This window comes from Vulpes lagopus, chromosome 2 (assembly GCF_018345385.1).
Source record: "Vulpes lagopus strain Blue_001 chromosome 2, ASM1834538v1, whole genome shotgun sequence".
Lineage (NCBI taxonomy): Eukaryota > Metazoa > Chordata > Mammalia > Carnivora > Canidae > Vulpes > Vulpes lagopus.
Window position 1 is genome coordinate 110,415,457 of NC_054825.1, and position 11,055 is coordinate 110,426,511.

At 37.6% G+C, this 11,055-nt stretch overlaps 1 pseudogene; it reads left to right on the forward strand.

Moving 5' to 3' along the window:
• The first annotated feature begins 370 nt into the window (after positions 1-370).
• On the forward strand, positions 371-3,469 carry LOC121477949 (annotated as a pseudogene).
• Positions 3,470-11,055: the final 7,586 nt, after the last annotated feature.

The following is an 11,055-nucleotide window of genomic DNA, read 5'->3' on the forward strand; positions in this document are numbered from 1 at the left end:
AGGGTTGGGAGAGAGGAGAGGAGGGAATGGTCAGAACATAGATGACTTTTAGGGCAGTGAAAACGTTCTATATGATATTATCATGATGGATACATGCCATCATACATTAGCTCAAACTCACAGAATGTACAACACCAAGAGTGAGCCATAAGGTAAATTATGGATTTTAGGGGATAATGATGTGTCAATGTAGGTCTATTGATTATAACAAATGTAGCACTGTGGTGTTGGATGTTGACAGTGGAAGAGGCTGTGCATGTGGGGGGGGGGGGGGGCTGGGGTTACATGGGGATTCCCTGTCCCTTCCACTCAATTTTTTTCAGGTAATTTAAAACTGCTCTAAGTCTCCAGCTGTGGGCCTGTGGGGAGCATGGCAGTGGTTTTTGAGTGGAGACAAGGAGAAGGAGTTGCCAAGAGGTGGCTGGAAGTCTTGTTGAGAGAACTTAGAGAAATCTTAGCAATTTCAGGAAACCAAAAGTTGTTACCACTTGGAGAAGAAAACCAGGTCCTGGAGTTATTAATTCACAGAGATGTGGAATTTCAAGAACTGATGAAATTGGCACTTAATCAGGCAAAAATCCATCATTAAATGCAAGTTGTAGAAAAGAAAGTGGAGAAGAGAGACAGTGATGTTCAGCAACTACAGAAATAGCTAAAAGAAGTAGAGCAACTACTGGCAACAGTTGTTTACCAAGCAAAAGAAAACTCAAATCAATACAAAAAGCAAGAAAAACTGCCATCTCCTCTGAAGAAATAATTAAGTGTGCACATAGGATTAGTGCAAGTAACCCTGTGTGTGCCGCCACTGACCTGGGTTCCAGGGGACCATATCTGACTGAATTGAGATGAGAAGTGGATTAGTGGGTCAAATGAACAATCCTCCCACTAATGGTGTTAATGGTCATGTACCAGGGGATTTACTTGCTACAGGGAGATTGCCAGATGTCCTTGCTCCACAATGCCCATGGCAGTCAAATGCCATGCCAATGAATATGCTACCACCAAATCACAGAAGTCACTGTTTGTTGAGACCTCTGGGGCATAATAAAGAAAATGAAGAAGATGTAGACTATGTCAACAGATTCATCAAGCAGTAGTAGTGACTCTGATCAAAAAACAAGAGACAAAATTCATACAGACTTGAATACCATGGGCGGGAGGGAAGGGTACCTGGATGGCTCAATAGGTTAAACGCTGGACTTTTGATTTTGGCTTGGGTCATGATCTCAGGGTCATGAGATCAAGCCCTGTTTAGGCTTCATGCTGGGCATGCAGTCTGCTTAAGATTCTCTCTCTCCCTCTGCGTCTCCCCCAACCTCTCTCCCTCTAAAAAACAAACAAAACAGAATTGAGTATTATAGAATTCTGTTTCTTAAACAATTGCAAGCCTGTAAAAAAAATAGCCAAGTAATACTGGCTACAGTGGAATTGTGTAGCCCACTAAAAATCACTGGGCTTCCTTTTTCAAGCCAAAAATCATGATTTCAATTCTAAACCACTAAGTGAATATTTAAAGAATAATCAAAATTTACTGTTGAGGAAAAAAAAATCATTTCAGTGCCTCTTTACCCTGTTATTCCAGTTAAGTTGGACTTGTACTTAGTAGTTCTGGAAATAAAAGTTGAAGGAAATGACCCATGTACATATCACTAATCAGCCCCTGGAATTATTCAGAAAAGCATTTAAAATAAGTGCAGTGGATCACTGAATGTATATAATATCTCAAAATAACAAAACTCTTATTTGAAAGTGAAAGCTGGTAGCTTCTGTCACAATAACGGAGGAAATCGTCTCAATTTGTACTATCTGTAATTATTGTAATCTTTGTAAATAAATTCACTTTTGTTTGTTAAAAAATAAAATAAAAATAATATAACTGCTCTAAAAGAGCAATGACATGGACGGAGCTAGAGATTATTATGCTAAGTGAAATAAATCAGAGAAAGACAAATACCGTGTGATTTCATTCATATGTGGAACTTAAGAAACAAAATTAATGAACATAGGGGAAAGAAAAAAAAAGAAAGAGGGAGGCAAACTGGAAGAGAGACTGTTGACTATAGACAAGGAACTGAGGGTTGTTGGAGTGAGGTAGGTGGGGGATGGGCTGGATGGGGGATGGGCATTAAGGAGGGTACTTGTGATGAGCACCACATGTTGTAGGTACGTGATGAAACACTTGAATTCTACTCCTGAAACCAAGATTATATTACACGTTAACTAACTAGAATTTAAATCAAAACTTGAAGCATTAAAAAGAAACTGCTCTAAGAAAGGGTGTTTATTAAAAAAAAAAAAAACTTACACACATGGATCTTAAAACAGAAAGCAAAAACTTATAAGCTAGAAAGAAAAAGAGACAAACCCACAAGTTACATACTGCATTATTCCATTTATATTATATTCTTGCAAAGGCAAATTATAGAGCTAGAAAACAGATCAGTGACCGCCAGGACTGTGGGCTGGGGGAAGGGCTCACCACAAGAGGGAACAGGAAAATGTTTCAGAGTGATGAAACTGTACAAAATCTTTATTGTGGTCGTAATTGCAAGCCTATATACATTTGTCAAAACTTACTGAGCCCTACACTAAAAGGGAGAATTTTACTATACATAAATTAATTTTTTTAATTTTTCAACCAGGAAAAATAAACACTAAAAAGTGACAAAATATTCATTGCAATCTCTATCTGCAGCTATCTGTCTTACTTCTAGCAATTCAATTTACTAGGAAAACTTATTTCTAAGATTAGCACTCGCACTTCTCAGCTGCACCAAAATCAAAACTACCCCAGGGATCACTTTTCTCGTGTGAAAAAGTGAAATGAGGGTATTCAATAAACAAAGGAAATGATGTTTGAGACCTCTTTCGGAATACATGTCATTGCATGGATTCAGTGCACATCTGTTTAAGCAATTCTTTTAGGTTTTTGTCTGCTAACCATCTTCATAAACTCATCTGCAAGTTGAAAAAAAAAGTAGTATGAATCACTGTATAGCCAAAGATGTGGTTATTCACTAAAACTCAGCATTGGAAAGCAACTTGATGATTAGACATTCCAAATCCTTATTGTAAAGCACATTGGTGCCAGATGGGTTAGTGCCCAAGGCAGCTTGTTGGTGACCACTCTGGACCATGTCAGATTGTTTCAGCTGCTTTTGTTTCTGCTTTCCATCTCCATCCAGCACGTAGTGGAGTGTAACAAGCATAGTCATGTTTTTCTTTTACTCCAAACTTCCCAAAGCATTCCCATCTCACTCGAAAGAAAATCCAAAGTCCATGCGGTAGTAAGTATGGGCTCACAAAGATACATTCCCTTCTTGCTTCTGGGACTTTACTTCTTATGACTCTTTGTCCTCATTCTTTCTGTTCCAGGAACATAGGATTCATTGCTGTACTTCAACCCACTATGGAGCTGGCTCCTCTTCGAGAATGCTCTTCCCTGGCCTCACTTTGCCTCTGGTTCTAGCTCTTTCAGTTCCTCTAGGTCTTTAATCAAATGCTACCTGAAACTATTAAGCCATCATATTTAAAGATAAAACTTCCCATCCCCATTGACTATGCTCTTCTTGTCACTTAAAAGTATGTGACATGCTGTAGATTTTTAAATAATGTTTGCTCAGTTCTATCCAACTATGATGCACCTCCTCAGGACAGGGAAAAATGGATAAGAAAGTTACTCCCAAGGAGCAGAATTAGAGTTAATCAAAAAAATATCCACCATCAGCCACAGGGTCTTCACAAAACCTACTCAGAATCCATTCTTAAATGCCGTGTATGGTGGAAGCTATCTGCCTCCCATTATTTAATTCTTTCCTGCACTGGAGATTGTGTTCCAGTTACCATGCACCTGTTCCACATCACTGCTGGTGTGAGGGAGGTAAACATGACTTGTCTACAGGGTGACAGCTTTTAAACACTGTCAGCAGACAGTACTGAGGCCTGGACTTGTACTGACTGGTGGGACACTGGGTTGTCTCCCTTGGGAATGGGCAAGAACATTCCCCTTAGGAAGATGAGTGCAAACATATTATCTGGTGCTACTGGATGGCTAAATGGACAAGAAAATTCATTCACCTCTCCTCATAGTATAGAGCTGTCACTGGAAGCGCTGGCCACAGCCAGAGTGACAGACTCCAGCCATCTCTTTGCTTCTAGAAAGGACCACGGACATAGTCCTTGCCAATAGAACATAAACAGCAGTATATTTGTCACTAAAAAGTCACAGCAGAAGAAAAGTCGAGATGAATCCTTCACCCTGTCATGTTCTTTCTGTTGATTGGTGAGTGGAGGAGCAAAGTATGAGCAACCACGGAATGGAAGCCATCATGGTTGGATCAGGACCATGAACTTGGACTTCTATGTGAGCAAGCGCCAAAACTTCACTGTGTGAAGCCCCTGAAAGGCTGAGGTCCATTAACTGTACCAGCTCTTACTCTACCTAATGCACACCTAATGCACACTCAAAGCTGCTTTCCTATTGATGACCTCCGAATCTCTTTAAAAAATGTTTTCACCCTCTCCCAAAGTTAGAAAGTGAAAGGTATGAGCTAATGGCTCCCAAATACCACCACCACCACACACACACACACACACACACACACACACACAAATACACACACACACACACAAAGTGTATTTGCCTAGAATGGACTCTCAAGTGACTGTAAACCAGATAAAATTTCCTTCTTGTTTATTTTCTTTGTATGCATAGATATGCATTATGCAGTGTTCTCTGGTTATTAATGATGATGATTTTTTAAATGACAATTCCTGGTATCCCATTAAATCATAATATGGAATTATTAGCACTAAACAGAGGCCACTATAAAATGTTCTGTGAGGAGATCAAAGAAAATCTGAAAACTTGGGAGTCGGTAACAAGAAGTCCGGAGGAGAAGCAAGAATTAGACGATGAAGATCCCTCCCTGCATGCCCGAATAAAGTGTTTGGACCTGATCCTAAGTAAATGTTCACTTACATGTTTAAGCTTCTTTCTGCTTAAACGTCACCTGTTCAGAAAACTCTTCCCGGACCACCCACTTAACTAGAAGCTCCGTCCTGGAAGTATGTTATCCCTGCATCACACGATCCCTTCATCCACCTTCCTCACCAGAATAGAAGCTTCCAGAGTCAGGGATTGTTGTCTTACTTATCCACCACTTATTCTCGGGGTGAGCAGATTATCTGTCCCAGGGTGGACATTTGATAAGTAACTGTCGACTGATTAAAACAGGGAGTGTTTGTGACAGGTCCGTGTCAATCTGTGCATGTGTCTAGACTCACAGGAGTCTAGAGGTGCTGTCCCAAATGGCAAATAAACCCTTCAACCTTAGAGTCAGAAATTTATACTTACACATTTTGTTTGTTTTAAAGATTTTATTTATTCATGAGAAGGGCAAAGAGAGAGGCAAAGAAAGAAGCAGGCTCCCTGCAGGAAGCTCCATGCCGGACTCAATCCTGGAAATCTGGGATCATGACCTGAGCCAAAGGCAGATGCTCAACCACAGAGCCACCCAGGTGCCCCTATACTTACATATTTTGTAAGGTGGATGTATAATTGTTATGTGTTTCTTCGAGTTTTGCCAGTTCATTTCTCTATAAGTAGGAACATTCATACAGTGAGTGCCAGGCTGCCTTCTAGAACAAGCAGACATGAGCCAGCCTTCCTGATTACCTGGAGAGCATAGTATATAGCAGTGGCATGAGGACACATCTTCAAGCCATCCCAGAGCTGGAAAGCTCATTCCTGAACACATTAACTAATGAGGTGGGTTGTTTGGGTTCTTTTTAAATTCTACATGCCAATCCTCTTTGGATTCCCTTGTCACCTCCAAAACAGTCCCACCCTGCTATCACATAGGCATTGAAAATACCTGTTTGGGAATGAGAAAAAATACTGCTGTTTCTGTAATGCCATTCGGACATGATATGAACACATTAAGCTAAAAAGTATTTATCGTTATCCAAATCCCTTTTCTGAGCCAAGGTGCATGTTTAGTAAACAGCGAGCTGCTTAAGGAATTTGAAGAAGAATAAAGTCTAGACACTAGTGAGATATTAAGAAAGAGCAAAATAACAGGTCTTCTTCTCAAGAGTATTTGGTCGAGTGTGTTAAACCTGAATCTCTCACTGCAGGTACAATTTATATTTAGTTCTTAACAATATAAATAAAGCTCCTCAAAGGGCAATCTGAAATACGTCAGGCACAAGAGTGTCTCCACTGAAAGGGACTCTCATGGGTGTGTGCTGCTAAAAACCTTTCACATCTGTGGAGAATAGAATGCCACCGTGACCTCAGCAGCAGCAATCAACAGGGGGTTGAACTGATTACTTGCAGAATTCATTGCCTGCAAGCCTCTGCCTGTGGTCTCAGTACAACAGTAACACAACGCTACAGCTCTGTTTTTATCTGCTTATTCAGAGGTGATCAAGTTCAGGAAAAATGATTCACTATAACCAAACTCCTGAGAGATTGATTTGTGAACCAGAATGCCAATACTATCAGTTGATAATATGAGGTTTAGCTGAGGAAGTAGCGGGCATCTGTTGTACAATCAATAGAATCCTTTCCTAGAAGTCAAGTTTCTCTAACAAATTTATTTTCAGGCTATATTCCTTATTTCACTTATTTCATCTATTACAATAAGCTCTTAGGTGACTTTCCCAGGAATTAAAACACTGAAATTATCACATATTTCTGTAATGCGAAGCTACTATTCATGAGCTCAAAGACAGGGTTAGGCACAGGGTTTTCTAATCCCCATAAAGTTACTAGACTACTAGTTGAAAATTCTTGCCAATCTAAACTATTATATAAACACAATAATCAGTTTATAGTTTATGTAAATTCACAAAAAAAAAAACGCTGTAGTCAACAGAAATGTTTATACTTTCCCATAGAAGAGTCATCTTGTTGTCTGATTCATGAATTATTTTTAGAGTAATGGTTTCTTTTTAATAATTTATGTTCATGTGAATTATGGATCCCTCTGCCTTTCACTAAAGGCATGTAATTCTGCTAGCCATGTCCCATGTATCAGCAAATTACTCAAGAAAATGGTACACATTTATTTGAGAAGCCGTGAGTCATTAGCTTCAGATGCTGTTATTAATTAAAAGTGCAAAGCTGAGAGGCACGGATTTCCTGATGTTAGCATGAAATTGATCTACCTTACGATACAAAACCTGGTTTTTCTCAACTCTGAGCATGTAAGTACTGATTTTTCCTCGTGAGTGTTATGTTCTTACTTTGAAGTCTGAAGTTGAATTTTCAATGAAGAACAAATTAAGATGTTATAAGCATCAAGTAGATTTGATATGTCTGAAGGCATATAAAGGGGTTCTTTTAAAGACAGCTCAGTGAACATCTGATGGAAATGGCATATCTGAGTACTGTCTCCCTGGACATCTTATAGAGACTATATACTTAACTACTTGGAGATTTTTTAAAAGACAAAATGTTTTAGTTGTAATAGAACAAAAGTATTGTAATGAACATTAATTGAAATTCTTGATGTGAGTTATTATATACCACTGATATACGCTAAGTGTTTAATATATAAGATTTTACTGTGGAGTAGGTGTTATTAGACAATAGTAGATACTAAATCGTGTATATTGCTATATCCCTACTTTATATATATTAGGCTCAGGAGGGTATACAACTCCCTCAGTTTACAGCATCAGTAAAAGGCAGAGGCAAAAGACACACTGCTTTTTTTATAACGCTAATGCCCTCAGACCCTTTTCAAAATGAACTGAAAGAATGAATTTAACAAAACTGATCATGCTAAATGAGATATAAATTACCATGGGAGATAGGCTGGAAAGTTCACTCCTATCCCCCAGCCTAGCCTGGATAATAAAAAACCTTCACAGCCATGCTAGAGGAGGAGACTGACTATTGAGTGACCAGGTCGATTTCTGAGATATCAGGTGGACCAATTTCATGAGACCCCAGCATTATGAAATGGGGACACCCATAAATCATCATATATGCTACTTGCTACACCTTCCCTCAGGATTGTTGGGTAATTTTGCATAACGTCCATATAAATCATAGAAAATAAAGAATCCAAAAGTAACCTTGCATGTCTATGGGCAATTGATTTTTGCCAAAGCATAACATAAATTGACCAAACTACAAAACATACAGAAGAAAGCATATGAGAAAATATACTCAACTTTGAATACATGAAGATTTCTTAGGTAGGACACCAATACCAAAACAATACAACAAACATTAATAAATTGGACTTGAATCCAATATAAAACTTCTGTTCCTCAAAGGTAGTGTTAAGGAAATGAAAGTGCAAGCCATGGGCAGAGAGAAAAGGTTTTTAGTATACCTATCAGACAAAATAATGGTATTCAGAATATATATTCTTACAACGTAATGATAAGAAAACAACAAATGACAATTAGCAAAATATTTGCAATCTCCTGAAATAAGAACATACAAAAATGATCAATAAGGATATGAAAAATTTTTGACATCTTTACTCATCAAGGAAATGCAAAGTCAAACCTCAGTGATATACATACTAGAAAGGCTAAAAGAAAGGAAAGAGACAATGGAAAGAGGATGCCCAGCAACTGGAAATCTTACACATTTTGTGTGGGAGTGCCAAATGGTACAATCGTTTAGAAAGCAATTGAACAACATCAATATCCTCAGCAATCCAGGCATTACACCCCTTCATATCTACCTGAGAGAAATGAATATATATTCACGCAAACATTTCTAAGCAGATGCTTCTAGCAGATTTATTCAGGCATCCAAAACCTGAAAACAACCTAAATGTCCATCATCAAGTTAAGAGATAAACAATTTGTGATATACCCATATGTGTAGTACTTCTCAGCAATTAAAAGGAAGAAACTATTTTTATACTCAGTATCATGGATGAAAGTCAGAAGGATACTGAGCAAAAGAAGGCAGATAAAGAGCACATGCTGTGATTTTACTTATGTGAAATTGCAGAACAGGGAAAACTAATCCACACTGATGAAAAGCATATCAGTCATGAGAAGTAGAAAGGAGGAATTATTTCAAAAAGGCATAAACTACCTTTGGGGGTAGAAACATTCCATAACTTGTATTGGTGTTTACCCTAATGTAGACCTCTGTCAAAAGTCATCAAACTATATAATCAGGATAGATATATTTTATTAAATATGAGTTATAAATGCAATAAATTATATAAGAATGGCCACACTGTTACCATTTTCATCTCAGATTGTCAAAAATTTAAAGATGTGACAAGACATTTTTTGTTAAGGTTTTGGGGAAACAAGCACTTTCCTACACTGCTGGTTGAAATGCAAATTGTTCTTGCAATATTTAGCAAATCTACATAGCTTTTATCTTTTGATTTAGCAATCCTACTTCTAGTAATTTACTCTAAATTTACTCTAAAGATACACCTCAACAATACAACCACACAGATGCATAAGTTTGTTCATTGCAACATTGTTTATAAGTGGCAATTATTAGCAACAACAAAATCCCCATATATAGGAGTTGAAAAAACTAATACGTCTACACAAGGGTATATTATGCAGCTTTAAAGAAGAATGAGGAACAGCTCTGTGAACTGATTTCCAAGATACATTGCCAAGTGAAAATTGAGTGCAAATATCTTTAGTTGGTGACCTTTTATAATAGAAGGAAAATAAGTATGTATCTACTTACTAGTGTATTAAGAAGTACGGAATGTATAAACAAAAAATCAATAGGAAGTAGGATCAGAAAAGCTGAGAAAAGATGGAAAGTAACCCCTATCAGTCAGTATACTATTTTTCATGGTCTGACTTTTAAAATAATTTCTATGTATCATACACACAAAAAAATTAAATAATAAAGTTAACAATAATAATAAAATAGAATGCAAACAGAAGGCAACCTAATTATATTTCAAATGAGAGACATAACCACACAGAAAAGAATGAAAAGAACTGACCCACATGACTTTTAGCCAGTCTATTTTAACTAGACATCCTCAAGCTGAACAGAAAACTGGAATATAAACAAATATTAAGCTATATTTATAAGGGTTTTGTTCTCTTTTTCAGTGAGTGTAACTTAGGAATTCTAATGCTACTTTGGTAAATTCTGGGATTGAGTAAATAAGTAAATATATTGTAGCCAGATGAAGCAAGGACTTTCCAGGTGAGGCATAAAGAGGGAGTTGAGAGTAAATCTTTTATACTGCATTTGAATTGGAGGTGCCAGTATGAGCCCATGATTTGATAAATGGATGTAGATTTGATGTACATATTAACAAATACATATATAGTTGATATATTGAGAGATAAATAGGGGTATGTGTTGTGTGTGTGTGTATGCACACGCACATATTTTTAAGAACTAAAGCCCTAATATCCAGTAGTAGTGAGTATATCTCATCATATTATGAGACAGCATAATGTTGGTTTCCAAATAATATGTATTATTCTCACTAAAATAAATCAGGGATCGTTGGAGAGAATACCGATTCCAGGGCTGAGACTAGGGGAGTACAGGATGAGATAGAGCATATCGCTACACCAAAAATTAAGAGTGTTGAAAACATAATGGGACCATGACAAGAGGACACAGAACCAGTTTGAAGGGGCTCCCACTGGTTAAAATGCATTTATTAAAGTAAGAATGCGGGATGCCTGGGTAGCTCAGCAGTTAAAGCATCTGCCTTCAGCCCAGACGTGATCCTGGAATCCCGGGATCTACTCCCACATCAGGCTCCCTGCACGGAGCCTGCTTCTCCCTCTGCCTGTGTCTCTGCCTCTCTCTCTGTGTCTCTCATGAATAAATAAATAAAATTTTAAAAAAGTAAGAATGCATGATTCCATATTAAAGTGAAGAAATTAGTAATAGAAACTTAAAAGCACTCCCTCATTCTATAACTCCAAAGCATTAATTTAGAAGGAATGATCAAATTTGAAAAACACCATTTGATACTCATTACAGCAATAATTTATTCCAGCAAGAATCATCAGTGAGTACTAAAGATAGTGGATGAAACATTTAAGGAGAAACAAGATATTGACCAC